General features: G+C 43.7%; 1 protein-coding gene across 2 annotated transcripts in view; it reads left to right on the top strand.

Annotated features, from left to right (window-relative positions):
• Positions 1-3057: 3057 nt before the first annotated feature.
• The window catches only part of LOC134324442 (activin receptor type-1-like), a 51474-nt gene continuing 39138 nt past the window's right edge, over positions 3058-15393 (top strand). The window contains exon 1 of one of the 2 annotated variants that reach the window (XM_063006291.1): positions 3058-3389. The gene's annotated coding sequence lies outside the window, so the exon portion shown is untranslated. Of the gene's footprint in view, positions 3390-13958; positions 14004-15393 lie in introns of those variants that run through there. The other variant, XM_063006292.1, reaches the window with a different exon arrangement.

The following is a 15393-nucleotide window of genomic DNA, read 5'->3' as shown; positions in this document are numbered from 1 at the left end:
AAAATTGTCCATGACTGTTTGTGTTTGACATTAAAAACTAGAACTGATGAATCTTGTGTAACGATTAACTACCTGTCCTGTCATGAATGTAACCAAAGTGTGTAAAACATGACGTTAAAATCCTAATAAATAAAAATATACATTCAGCCATGATGCCTTCACCGATCACCATTTCACGTCCTTATTGTGGAATGTTTCAGAACAGTGTGTCAGTATATTAGTTTATAAACACTCTTATTTTCCCCTGTCCCAAATTTTTAAGTGTTGCAGGCATCATTTTCTTATCCTTACAATTATTATTAAGCTGGTCAACCAAAGATTAAACTGCCGTAGTGAGAAAAGGCCTGAAATATGCAACACTTCCCGAGCAGGCCTGCGATAACACACACTTTTTATAAACCTAATCAATTGTGTGTCTAAATGCTTGGAACAAAATGTGATCCCACGCTGGCCACAATTGTATTGGCGTAAAAGCCGGAGTGAGAGAGGAGCATGTGAGTGGTATCGATATGATCTCTGCAGTCACCTTCTCTTCCCCTGTGGTATCAATCGGCCTTTCTTCCTCACCCGAAGGGAGGCTCGAATAACCGCGCGGCCCCGATTCACTTTCCTGGAACTCTTCACGGCCGGTCCGGTCAGAACCGGCCAGATCTTTTCTGTAAAGCTGAGAGCAGAAAACTGTTACGCTGATATGTTTACAGGAGCAGAGAAAGAGGACCGCAGCACAGTGTGTAGAAATCTTCATGAACCATCTCACCTGAGTCACTGCCTTTTGTTTATCAGCAAGAGCAGAAAATAATGCAGCCAAGAAAAGCCAATAACATTCTGACCGTGGGTTGCAAATTGATCCAGAAACTTCAATTTTCTTTCTTGTGGATGTGAAAGACTGAGAGGGGGAAGAATAATAAACAATACACGGCTTATATTCATGCAGATTTCTTAGTAGCAGCCTTGGAGTTCAGCGTTTGTATATGTCAATGTATCAAATATAAAGTGAACTAGAAAATACATTATTTAATATGTAAGGCTCATCTATCGAACATAAACACAGCTTGAGTAATTCCACACCCAAAAATATTTACTAATTTGTGGATAGAGAAGAGAAACCAGCAAAAGTAAACTAACAGTAATGTTACATCAATGTAATAAAATACAAGAAACAAGAAATGAGCTGAATACTCACGACAATTTAAATGATATAATGTAAATAACCAAGGCTGTATTATAGAGGCATTATATCCTGTTGTAGTATGTAGTATGTGTTATACAGTATACAGCATGTACTTGTCCAGTATGTAGTACATGTTATATCCTGGTGTAGTATGCAGTAAGCAGTAGGTGTTTGTGCAGTATGTATAATGCTTTATGCAGTATACAACATGTGCTGGTATAGTTTATGCAGTATGCAGCATGTAGTATGTGTTATGTCCTGGTGTAGTATGCAGTATGCAGCATATGCTGGTGCAGCATGTAGTTTGCATTATATCCTGGTGTAAGATGCAGTATACACTGTGTTTGTGTAGTATGTAGTATGTGTTGTGCAGTAGACAGCATGTGTTGGTATAGTTTATGCAGTATGTAGTATTCAATAAGTGTCCAGTATGTGGTATGTGTTACTGGTGGAGTAGTATGCAACATGTAGTAGGCAATACGTGCTGATGTAGTATGTAGTATGCAGTATGTGCTGGTGTAGTATGTAGTACGTGTTTGTTCAGTATGTAGTATGCAGTATGTGCTGGTACAGTATGTAGTATGCAGTACGTGTTTGTTCAGTATGCAGTATGTGCTGGTACAGTATGTAGTATGCAGTATGTGTTTGTTCAGTATGCAGTATGTGCTGGTACAGTATATAGTATGCAGTACGTGTTTGTTCAGTATGTAGTACATGCTGGTGTAGTATCTAGTATGCAGTACGTGTTTGTTTAGTATATAGTATGCAGTACGTGTTGGTGCAGTATGTAGTATGGGTTATATCCTAGTATGCAGTATGTGCTGATGCAGCATGCAGTACACGGTGTCTGTGCAGAATGTAATATGCAGTAATTGCTGGCGCATGCAGTACGTGTATGCAATACATGCTGGTGTAGTATCTAGTATGCAGTACGTGTTTGTTTAGTATATAGTATTCAGTACGTGTTGGTGCAGTATGTAGTATGGGTTATATCCTAGTATGCAGTATGTGCTGATACAGTTTGCAGTACACAGTGTCTGTGCAGAATGTAATATGCAGTAATTGCTGGCGCATGCAGTATGTGTATGCAGTACATGCTGGTGTAGTATCTAGTATGCAGTACGTGTTTGTTTGGTATATAGTATTCAGTGCGTGTTGGTGCAGTATGTAGTATGGGTTATATCCTAGTATGCAGTATGTGCTGATGCAGCATGCAGTACACGGTGTCTGTGCAGAATGTAGCATGCAGTAATTGCTGGCACATGTAGTATGCGGAACGAGTTTTTGCAGTATGTGCTGGTGCAGTATGTATTATATAGTATGCAGTATGTGCTGGTGCAGTATGTAGTATATAGCATGCAGTATGTGCTGGTGCAGTATGTATTATATAGTATGCAGTATGTGCTGGTGCAGTATGTATTATATAGTATGCAGTATGTGCTGGTGCAGTATGTATTATATAGTATGCAGTATGTGCTGGTGCAGTATGTATTATATAGTATGCAGTATGTGCTGGTGCAGTATGTATTATATAGTATGCAGTATGTGCTGGTGCAGTATGTAGTATATAGTATGCAGTATGTGCTGGTGCAGTATGTAGTATGCAGTACTTGCTGGTGCAGTATGTAGTATGCAGTATGTGCTGGTGCAGTATGTAGTATGCAGTATGCAGTACGTGCTGGTGCAGTATGTAGTATGCAGTACGTGCTGGTGCAGTATGTAGTACGTGCTGGTGCAGTATGCAATCTTCCTCACGGCTTCACCGTGGCCAATAGGAGGACGCGCTTGTGAGACTGCCAGCCAATCCCAGCACAGGGGCGTGGTTAGAGAGTTTGCGGGTGTGGAAGAGACAGACGCGGTTGTGTGGGAATGTGAGCACAGGAAAAGCTGCTGCGCGTCTGAATGGAGCTGTAATTACTACCAGACTATTTCCTGAGACTCCTCCACACTTCTGCTCGTGTAATGGCGGCGGTGTTTGCGGATCTGTAACCCCTAAACCAGCGCTGTTTGTCCGGGTGCGGAAAGTTGATGGGAGCGCCGGGCCGGCGGTGCGTAACCGGATCTGGATACTTTTGGGCAGTTTTCTCGGAGACGCTCCACACTGCGGAGGCGCCGCTGGAGCTCCGTGTTCGGCTCGGAGGACGGAACTGCAGTCGAGAATAAAGCGGTGGACGAATTTTGGAAGCACTTGACTGGATTGGAGTGGAACAGGAGCGCGGTAAGAGCTTTACTGATTACCGGATCGTTCTTTTATCATTGGTGCGGGCGCACGGTACAAAGTGCCGGTCATTCCTGGTAAACATTTATTTATTATTAGTGCTGTTCATTAAATGCTCGTTTTTTACACCTTTACACATTTACACCAGTTGTGAGCTTAGTCTGCTGTGTTCCAGACATTGCATTTTGTACAGAACGCACATAATATAAACACGATAAACAAGAACCAGTCCTGCAAGTCATCACTATTTCTTTGCATTTGCATGAATGCTCGTCATGTATTTGGTTAATTACAGTGGTCTGTTGTTGTGTCTAGACAGAATGCACATCACATGTGTATCTTTACGTATTTGCTTATATATACATTAGATCAGGGCTTGATCTGCTGCTTAGACTGATGTATTTATCAGTTACGTTTTGTGTTATTGTGCTGGACTTCTGTTCTTTCTTTATTTTCTTTAGCTCTTAAACGTTTGTTTTTGTGTGATATATATATATATATATATATATATATGGCCACAACTATTGGAAAAAGTGTGTTATAGCTGAAAGGATTTTCAACAAGCTCATGATCAGCTGTCCAAATACTTTTGGTCATATAGTGTATATTTGTTATAGTTCTATACTTGTGTATTATCGGTTTTAAACTTCTCATTCCTGCACAAATTGATAGCACAGTCTGATATGTTTTATTTCTATCGTTTAAACAGGTTTATTATCTATATTGTTTTAATTATGCATTAGTGGTGTTGGACAAGTATTTAATTATTAAGCTGTATACTTAGAAAGGTTTATTCTGATATGTTACACAGTGAATGTATGTATACTGTGTATGAATTTAAGCTTGACCTGATAGATCCAGAAGTGCCTGTTAATATATGGTAGTTTACTGGTCTCTATTTACCATAGATACATATGTAATGCTTTTCTGTATACCCCAGCTTGTTTGTAACCTGGGGTCAGAGTTCAGGGTCAGCTATTGTACTGGAGCAGACAGGGTTAAGGACTTTGCTCAAGGGTCCAACAGTGGCTTCGTAGCAGAGCCTGGATTCAAACCCACTAGCTCCATGTAAGAGTTTGCTTTTAAAGCTGTATTTAAGCATTACGTACAGTTTCAGACACCCAGGCAGTTCAGAGAAGGGTGGCAGTTTGGTTAACATGTTGCTGGTCAGAACTAGATAGAACAGGTAGGAGAGGAAGTGCAAACTGACCATTGTGGCATGAACTGTATTCATATCATTAAGTTACGATATATGGGCACCTAACCATGAGCTGGTCAGGCATCCTACGTGAAAAATAGATGGTATTAAAGCAGATATTAAAACTGCCACTTTGAAGCATGTCTGTGGGAATTTGTGTACAGTCAAGAAAGTTGGCCAAAAAACGTCAGTTGATGTTCCAGTTCATTCCGAAGCTGTTGAGGTCAGAATTTTTTCTTCATGTCTTTATAGAGCTTGCTTTGTGCACAGGGGTATAGTCATGCTGGAACAGGAAAGGGCCTTCCCTAAAGTATTCATGTAAATTTGGAAGCGTATCATTCCTTTCTATAATAGATTTATCACATCTGATAGCAACTTCTTTGGCTGAAACACACAAATTCAAAATTTAAAAGGGTGTCCCAATACTTTTCTCCATATAGTGCAATAATAATATAGTCGGCTGTTAATTTTCTCTACATTTTGCTGGTTTGTAGGTGATGGGAATGAAACATAACATGTTTTGGGCTGTACATTCATAAAACTGGACCTCTACACAAACCTCTTTGGGGTCTGGATTGTGAGAGCTGGATCTGGGCGAGTGTAAAGTGTTTTTGATGTTTGGAGACCGTTCTCACTCGGTTAGCAGATCCTTTGTCATGCAGCCAGGTGCGCAGGTTCGGATTTCAGTCGGCGTCGGGCGTCCATCAGCCTCACGCTGAGCTCCGGGCATGACAATAGAGCGGGTGTGGGAGCAGAAAGAGGGGCTTTACACTGTTGATCACCTATTATTCGGCACCTCGACGCCAGGGTGAGAGACACCGAGAGCGGGGATTAATCACCGGCTCTTTAATGCATCCACGGCCTGGCTGGAGGCTTTGAGCAGGAGCCAGGAACATTAATTAGGTGCTAGTTTATTTGCTCGGCTGCAGGGACGAGGCCTGAATGATTTGGTGTTGGAGGTGTGAGACATGACACGAATGGCAAGGTTTGATGACGACGTCTGATGAGCTGAGAGTCATTTTTGTGGTAACAAATCACCAGTACACGGGTTGGAGCTTCATACTGGGTTGATGTGCAGTATGATCAAATTACAAACAGAACACGGGTTCATATATATGAAGAAGAAGGTAGGAAGGTTGCTGGTTCAGGCACATCCTCACCGAGTTGCCACTGTTGGACCCTTGACCCTTAACCCTCAGTTGCTCGAATTGTATTATTAGAATAAAAGCATCTGATAAATGACATAAATATATATATGTGCAATTTGCTTTGGGCAGTTGTAGCATAGCAGGTAAGGTACTGGACTAGTAATAGAAAGGTTGCTGGTTCAAGCCCCACCACTGCCAGGTTGCCACTGTTTGGCCCTCAACTTGAAAAAAGTATTTGGACCTGACCGTGAGCTTGTCGGACACCACGTTTCAAAGGCAAATGCTGTTAAGACAGAGCGAGCCGTTTTGAAGTATGTCTGTGGGGATTTGTGTTTGGTTTTGGTCAGGAAAGCCTCCACTGATGTTCCAGTTCATTCCAGAGCTGTTCAGTGGTACTGAGGTCAGGGATCTGTGCCGAACACTGGCGTTTGTTTCTTCAGTTCCTCTCAAGGTGTTTTCTATGTCACTGTCTCCCTCGGTTTGCTCGACAGAGGTTTTTTGGTCTGTCGGTCCTGAATTCTGTAAAGTTGCTTTGAGATGATGTCTATTGTAAAAAAAACGCTATATAAATTAATCTGACCTGAAATTTTGACTTGATTTGCTTTGTGTATGGGGGCGCAGTCATGCTGAAACGGGAACCAGCCTTCCCTAAAGTGTTGCTGCAAAGTTGGAAGCATATAATTTCAGTAATTAAAGGGGTGTCCTAATACTTTTGTCCATATAGTGTATAATGCACGGAATAAATAAACGTCTGAATTGCCTCGGTGATTGTGCCGCTCATGCTTCAGCCCCTCTGGTTGTGAGCTTGCAGATGGCTCTTCTGAATAGTCGACGTGTAAATTGGTCGTTATCACGTCTGATCCACGACCGCCCAGCCTCCGCCAGAGCTCGTCATCGCCCGTCATCGCCTCCTGCCATTTAAGCCCTGTTAAACAGCGCTCGTGTCCACACCCAGTTTGCTCAGCTTTAGTGATGGGTTTGAAGGCGAAAAAACGATCATAACGTACACGAGAATCCCACGCTTGTGGAAGCAGGATGCTGGGCTGAATCTGATTACTGGGCTTACGTGAACCTCAAGAATCTGATAATTAGGGAAAAATATGGACGCAAATCCAGCAGTAGTGTTTTTTTTTTTTTTATCAGTATAGTGCGCTGACTAGTGAAACTACTTCTTTATATCATTAGTGTGACCTTTGTTTGACTAATTTAATAATAAACTCATTTTTATTGATTATTACATTTACATTTTCAGCATTTAGCAGACGCTTTTATCCAAAACGACTTACACAATGAGCAATTGAGGATTAAGGGCCTTGCTCAGGGACCCAACAGTGGCAACTTGGTGGTGGCGGGGCTTGAACCGGCAACCTTCTGTTTACTAGTCCAGTACCTTAACCACTGAGCTATCACTGGCCCGTGATACAGTACAGTATTATTAATACTGTAAAACTCATTTCATTTTGATTAACCGATTCATCCTGGTCAGGGTTGCGGTGGGAATCATAAAACACTATCCATCGCAGGACGTCTGCCATCCCTGCCCCTGAGACATAGCCAGTCACGCCTGTGTAAACACCGGGCTGGTCGACGGCAGCGCTTAGATAGCCTAACGGCGTAATAGCGTGTCGCATCATTAAATAAAATATACAAATATCTAATTAATATTATAAAATGTTATATATTATAATTACTTATACAATTATATGGCTATTAATGTGCTTTCTGTGCATTTGAATCTTGACTCTGGTTGTTACGAGGCAGACTATAGTGGTGGGCACCTTCATTATAGTTGGTATTTAACTCATTAACCAGGGTCTGCCATGTTTTCACTTGAGAGCTGTAAAGATTTTGGTGAGGTGTCAGGGGCTTCTGGTGGACATGCCTATTGTTATTCTTAATTTAATTGATTTTATTTGACCGTTTGGCTCGTGCAGAGGTAAAATACGCAAGCGCACTACTGCAGAGATCCGGGGTTTGAGTATCAACGGTGCCATTGGTCAATCATACCTACACAGATACACAGACATGATTGTTTTATGCCCAGGGTGAGGGGTAGGTGGGGGACAGCAGTCGACCGAAACAGCCTAGCCATTGGGAGGTGCACTTGTTCTCAGTGCTGGTCCCAAGCCTGGAAAAAATAAGGAGGGTTGCATCAAGAAGGGCATCCAACATAAAACTGTGCCAATTCAGGCATGCAGACCCAAAATACGCTACCTATCGTATGGTGGTGCTTGTTGTGCTCTCTATTTAGTACCTGGTTTGCAATTTGTGACCCAGCAGAGCTTTTGCTAAGTATTTTTTTCAGCTGCTAAGTGTGTGTGTGTGTGTGTGACTGGACTGCTATTGTCTCGGTTCGTACAGACCGGTGCCTCTGCGCTTTGGAGAGCTTCTGAAGTGTGCTGGATCATCATGAGGGTTTACACAGAGCCATTTTCCCATAAACTGTTGTCTGGCTTTGTGATCAACACCCGCATGTGTGTGTGTGTGGCTGATAACAGGGATGTGTCTAGACAGGTTTGTCTGCGCTGAATGAAGCCTTGTATCACAGATGAACATGGCGAGTTGTGATGCCCTGTGATGTTCTGGTATGTTCACAGACCGTGTTACAGGAATGTCCTGGTTAGTGAGACTGAACAGGAATCGCCACATTCGTTTATTGGTTGGTATTGTTTGGTTGGATGTTTAAACACCCCCATCCCCTCCAAAAATAAAATATCTAGACTGGAGTTAGCAGGACTGGAGACGCTGTTGGAAAGATGGCAAAGCTACCATATTGCACTTGGGTATGTCCCAATACAATGCCAACTATCTGTATCAGGCCAGAGGTGTCTCAGCATTAACGATACTGGTCTTTTAAATGGTTTTAAATGGTTGAAGCCTAAGAAGTGTTGGGCCCCTAAACCTTTGTTTGCTTGGTCGGTAACCTGTCTTAATTTTAAATTATGTTTATTAACTTTTCACATTATAAAACTTAAGCATATAAACAAACAGTGACCACTGTACATTATTTACATATTTTATATCCAAACAGTCCTCCACACTGTAGTCAATACACCTCCATTTTTGTTACTGCATCCATTAATACAGAAAATAAAGCAAGTACAGATGTACAAGCCTCCAACTTTAGTTTTGTAATATAGACTTGGCAGCAGTGCTGACGGTACATTTTGTATTCTGTCTTTGATTCCTCAGCAAATCATATAATACTGTTCGGCGCTAAAAGCGCTATGCAGCGGCGTGCAGATTAGGTACAGCTCAGAGTTAGCCAGGTAGCCAGGAGAGAGAGGTTTCCTCAATATGATGAAGTAAAATAAACAAAAACAGATGGAGGATGAAGAGAGGGAGACCAAATATGCACCGAAAGAACCTGCCAAAGAAATGAGGCGTGTGGGCAGTTTAGAACAGACTAAAACACGATATACTGCTCGGTTTGTCGAGCCATGCACGTTAAAACAACGACATTACGAATGTGCAAGGACCCGATTCCTCTATAGACAGTCGAGAATAAAGCTTTCACAGCGATAATTAAAACTCTGGATTCCAGGTTTGTCTTACGGGGTGAAAATACTTCAGGTCAGTCGCTAAACCAACGTTATAAGTGAACTGGAACTGTAGATAAATAAAGTCGTCCACTTTTCTACAACAGACCAGTGGTCAAGTTGTACAGCTCATGGAGAGCTCAGGGTTATTGTACCTGTTTCACGTGTCCTGATTCCATCATATTTAGTGTCACTAGTGTCACTTTTACTGTACTTATGACAGTAGAATCAGCCATAGACATAGAAAAAGTCCCAGTCATACAAAACAAACATACTGTGATATACCGTCAAACCGTCAGAACCTTAAAAAATATCGTGATTCAAATTTATGGTCATAACGCCCAGTCCTACATGGCAGCTACTCTACTTATAGTGATGATTACAGAGTAAGACAACATTAGCCTAGAGAAAGTAAACAGATAGTTTGACATCTAGTCCATTATTACAGCATCCCAATATAATAACTGGTGATTGTAAGTCACTTTAGATAAAATCACTGCTAAATGCCTAATCGGGCCTAAAACTTTGCCTTAGATTGAAGCAGTTCATCTCTTTGACTGAAATCTTTATACATATGCTTGTTCTTGTTACGTGTATACATGTGCGTATATCCTTCCTATGTTGTTGATTGTGTAATTTTGTGTTATATGCTGCTCTCTTGGCCAGGGCTCACTTGTAAAAGAGGTTTTTGATCTCAATGTGACTTCCCTGGTTAAATAAAGGTAAGGAATAAAAAACTGGACTGTTGGATCAGATCTGATATCCGATTATTGAGCGAGTAACATGTCCGTAGTGTAAATTCTCCAGTTTTTATTCTAGTGAACACAGACGACGGTCACAGATCAGCTAAACCTTATAACAAAGCTGTACAAATAAAAACAAAAAGAACGGTCCGTTTTATTTGACGTCGCCAGCGACCTTTGGTCACCCAATCCGCCGATCGCTCGTCGCCTGTGGGCTTCTGAACTCGAGCCGACCTTTGATTGGATTTGATTTGATTTACATATTTAAATACTTTCATGCTGTCTAGTCCTAGTGTACGTGGTGTGGTGAGGTCTGGACAGTGTCTGAGGGTGTGGGGGGAGATAACTCTACCCCACGCTGGACTGGTAGTGTCTGAAGAGTGGCGCCCCGCTGGGCTCTTTAGCCTCCGTCACGTCCTGTAGTCGACTGATAGCGCTCAGATAGCAGGACCGCTGGCTCCTCTCCTGCTCTCCAGACTTCCTCAAAGAGCATTCAGGAGGGAGACTGAACCCCGAATACTGACCTACACTCTGGTTACAGAGGCACGACTGTCAGAAACTATAAGCCAACTACGCTAAAGGTCATTATATAGCCAAAAGTATGTGGACACCTGACTATGTTGGACGTCCCATTTCAAAAACAAATTGTATGAAAATCAAGTGACCGCTATGTGATCTTTTCATCTAGGCTTCTAACAAGACGAAGTATGTCTGTGGGAATCTGTGCTCATCAAAGATGCACTTGTATGACTGGGCACTCTTGTTGGTCAAGAAAGCTTCACTTGATGTTCCAGTTCATCCCAAAACTGTTAAGTTGGGCTGACGTCAGAGCTGTTCTTCATGTCTTTATAGATCTTGCTTTGTGCACAGGGGTGCAGTCAAGCTGGAATGGGAAATGACCTTCCCTAAACTGTTGATTTAAAGTTGGAAACACATAATTCACTTTTTATTATTGATTTATTCACCTGTTAGCTATTGTAGTGGCTGAAACACATGAATTCAGTGATTAGACGGGGTGTCCTAGTACTTTTGTCCATATAGTGCATCTTGCTGGCGGTTGTGTTAAAATTAGCCACCAGGTCTGGAATCTGCACCCGGCTCTATTTTATCTAATGTATATAATCCTGTATACTTGACGTCCATGTATAAATAGGGTCATAGTGTTGACAATTAGTGCCTAAACTAAACTAAACGATGTTTTTTGTGTTGGTATATAAGGTCCACTACTGTCTCCAGTTTTTTTTAAACAGACCCACCATGTGTATTATGATGATTCTAGTGATTATGTTACGTAGTACCCTGCGAAAAATCCTACACAATATTACAATCAGTTGTAAAATCATCTCTCTCTGAGCGGTTTGGTTTGTAGACGTGGACTGCGGACCGTTCAGGCTTGGGAAACGCATTAGCTGTTGCTAAGCATTGATAAAAGCCGTCTAGACCCGAGCGAGGAGCCACGCTGGGCTGATGGTCGTCTCAGGAAAAGCCTGCGTGATGAAAAGGGCCGAGATGCCACGGGCAGAATAATTTGAGCTGTTTAGGTCAGACCGTCTCACTTCCTGTCATGCTAACGAGACCCAGAGAACGAAGAGGACGTGCCGCACGGCCTCCCGAAACCTCGTGTGGAAACGATGATTCTGTTGTTCTGTAATCCAGAGAGGTAAATGATGACAAGATGGAAAAGCAGCAAAACGTAAACAAGAAATACGCTATGACACAGGGGTGCAGCGTCATTCAGTTTCAGCTGTATCATCAGGGTCACGGCTGTGCTATTGGTCGGTCGGGCGTCTACATACAGACACGGGTTTTAGTGTGGTGGATATTCGAGGCCCACAATGATTGGCATCCTGTCCAGGGTGTGTTTTTGCAATCCGCTTAATGATTCTGGGGAAGCCTGGCCCTCTGCGACCCTGACCAGTATAAAACGACGGTCAAACATACATTGAATTAATGAGTGCTGCATAATTAAGCAAAGATTAAACAAACGTCTTCAAGGTCTAGGTCCTTTCTGTTCGAAGTTTGCATGTTCTCCCCATGTCTGTGTGGGTTTCCTCCAGGAGCTCCGGTTTCCTCCCACAGTCCAAAAACATGCAGTCAAGTTAACTGGAGACACTGAATTGCCCTATTGGTGAATGTGTGTGTGTATGTGTTTCTGCCCTGCGATGGACTGGTGCCCCGTCCAGGGTGTTACTGTGTGCCTTGCGCCCATTGAAAAGCTGGGATAGGCTCCAGCACCCCCTCCCTCCCCCTTGCATATTTGATGAATGGGTGGACCGGTGTCTCCGTGGGTAGCACTGTCGCCTCACAGCAAGAAGGTCCTTGGTTTGATTCCCAGGTGTAGAGGTTTGGTCCAAACTCCTGTGTGGTGTTTGCATGTTCTCCCCGTGTCTGTGTGGGTTTCCTCCCACAGTCCAAAGACATGCAGTCAGGTTAACTGGAGATACTAAAGCCCCCCTAGGTATGAGTGTGTGTACCTATCTCTGACTGTATGTGTCTGGTGTGTGTGTGTGTGTGTAAGTGTGTTTTCTTGCAGAGACCCTGCAGCTGCCTTTTCCAGCAACACAAAGTGTATAATTTGTCTGCGGAAGCCCGAACGTCTCTGTAAGCGGAGAGAGAGAGAGAGAGCAAAAAAAGAGAAAGAGAGAAAAGAGAGAGAGGGAATGGAAACGGGCCGGCGTTTGTTCTCTCGCACGGTAATTTTGCTGTCAGAAACAGCTGGCTGTGCGGCGCTGGAACAATGCGAGAGCGGAGGATCGGCCGGGAGCGAGGGAGCCGCGAGGAGAGCGCGGGGAGGAACAGAAAATGCGAGGGAGGGAGGGAGGCAGGGTGGGTGAGGAGTGCTGCTTGGCAGGGACCTGAGGGGGGGATCGGATTTCGGAGTCTGTCATTAGGGCCAGACTCGGCGCTGCGCACACACAGGCACGGCGTCGGGTCGGAGCGGGGACGCGCAAAGTCTTGTGTAGGTACGGATTCATTTTGAGTCAGTCCCTCTCCTCTCTCTCTCTCTCTCTCTTTATGTGTTAATGAGTGTCTCTCGCTCGCAAAGAGAATGTGGAGCTTAAAGAAAGTGAGAGACCGAGGGACGGAGGAAGGGAGAGGGAGGGGAAGGGGAAGAGAGGGAGGCAGGACCTGGCGGGATCTGAACGCCAGAATTCATTAGTGCAGCCGGAGCCCGGGAGAGTGTGTGTGTGTGTGTGTGTGCGCGCGTACTGAAATGCCAGTAAGTCCGAGCTTTTACTTTTCCATTAGGGTGAGAGAGCTAGACTAAAAGTGAGAGGGGGGGGGAGCTTAGCATGTGGCTCACTTCGTCGTTTTTGGCTTGGTCAACGTAGTTCTCCGTTCGTATTTGTGCGATATATCGGAGCCGCCGCGTATCGGGTGGAATTCATCCGTCTGTGAGACTTCGGGAGGAGAGGCGGGCAGGAAGTGAAACACAGGGGGGGCTGTAGCTTCACACACACACACACACACACACAGAGGTCTGAAGCTGTCGCTGCAGCGCCTCACCTTCACCAAGCTCTCAGGCGCGTTTATTGATTCCTGTGCCGTTCGACGTCCCAATCCGTCTGTCCAAGTGTGTGTGTGTGTGTGTGGCTGAAAGATCGGGAAGGAGCCGGAGAGTCGTGTGTGTGTGTGTGTGTGTGTGCGCAGTGCTCCAGGCTCCTCTTGCTCCCATTACCCCCAGACTACACTGGAGACAGTCTGCAATGCACATTTTATGAGCTCTCTCTCTCACCCAGTGTCTGCTCCATGTCTCTCGTCCCTTCCTCTCCACGAGTCCCAGTTTTGGTCTCCGGCTTTTATTGTTCCTCGCTGGGTTTCATCCTGCCCTACATGGTTCTCATTTTGGATTTGTTTGGATTCCAGATGTTTTTTCAGATGTGGAACCAGAGTTAAGATGTTCGTCGGACGAAACGTCTCCAAGAGTGATTTATTTCTGTGGAGTTCAGTGTGAAGCCTTAGATTAAAGACTGTACCATAGTAAGGTAAAAAAACAAAACATAATAATAATAATAATAATAATACACATCAGCTTTGTAAAAATAAAATAATAAAAAAACTACACAGCTTCACATGTGCATTTTAGCATGTCAGGCTCCTGTTTGTGATTTTAATGTATAATATAAAAGCATTACATTAAAAAAATGGTTTAGATTAGAATACATTTGCACATTTTCTCTATATGGGTTTGCACACCTACTGTAGGTGGTTAAGGTACTGGAATACTGATCAGAAAGTTGCTGGTTCAAGTCCCACCACTGCCAGGTTGCCACTGTTTGGCCCCCGGGCAAGGCCCTTAACCCTCAGTTGCTTGAACTGTATTAGTATGGTAAAAGTGTCTGATAAATGACATTTATCAGATGTAGCTTAGTGGTTAAAGTACTGGAGTAGTAATCGAAAGGTTGCTGGTTTAAGCCCCACCACTGCCATGTTGCCACTGTTGGGCCCCTGAGCACGGCCCTTAACCCTCAGTTGCTCATATTATATTATTAGGATACAAGGACATAAATGTATATGTGCAGTTTGCATCGAGCAGTTGTAACCTAGTGGGTAGGGTACTGGAGTAGTAGTTGAAAGGTTGCTTGTTTATGCCCCATCACTGCCTGTTTGCCACTGTTGGGCCCCTGAGCAAGGCCCCTAACCCTCAATTGCTTCGACAGTATGCTGTCACAGTACTGTAAGTCGATTGGATAAAAGCATCTGCTAAATGCAGTTTTAGCCCGACAGCATTCATCGAGTGATGTTGTTTATCTTTGTGGCTTATCAGTTAACTGGTTATTTATTAACATCTTATATTAGGAGTCGCCTCAGTGGGTCAGGTCCGCATACCAGGGCCCGGACGCCCTTCCTGATGCAATGCTTTTATTTCTATCCCGGCTTGGGACCAGCACTGTGAGCGCACTGACAAGCGTGTGTACCAATTAACTGCCGTTAATCAATTACGTCCATGCAGGCGCTCGAACGGCTGGTGTGGAAATTAATGCCAATTTTTACACGGTGAATTAAAACATCCATCTATAGTTTATAGATTAATGCTCGTGTTTGATAATCACGTGACTCTGCTCGACCTTCACGTGAACATAAGTGACCAGGTTCGGTTATTTACATCGTACCATGTTTACCTTGTTTTGAAGGCAAATTTTGGATGTCAGGTACCAGTGCACATTTTACTATGCAAACTATAACACTAGGATTCATGTCTTGGGACTAAACACTCGCCTCAATCAGACATCTGTGTGTTCGCGGCCTTTCTGTAGTGAAACGTTTCTGTGATGTGGTTGCTTTGTTCCTCGTGTGGCGGCCGCAGATGTTTTCATGTGCTTTGACTTGCCCGCCGTTTACAGCGGGATTATGAAGCGCTACGGCACACAGCAG

Source organism: Trichomycterus rosablanca, chromosome 12, assembly GCF_030014385.1.
Source record: "Trichomycterus rosablanca isolate fTriRos1 chromosome 12, fTriRos1.hap1, whole genome shotgun sequence".
NCBI classification, from domain to species: domain Eukaryota; kingdom Metazoa; phylum Chordata; class Actinopteri; order Siluriformes; family Trichomycteridae; genus Trichomycterus; species Trichomycterus rosablanca.
Note: the sequence above shows the minus strand (reverse complement) of the source record. Positions and strands in the feature narration are given on the sequence as shown.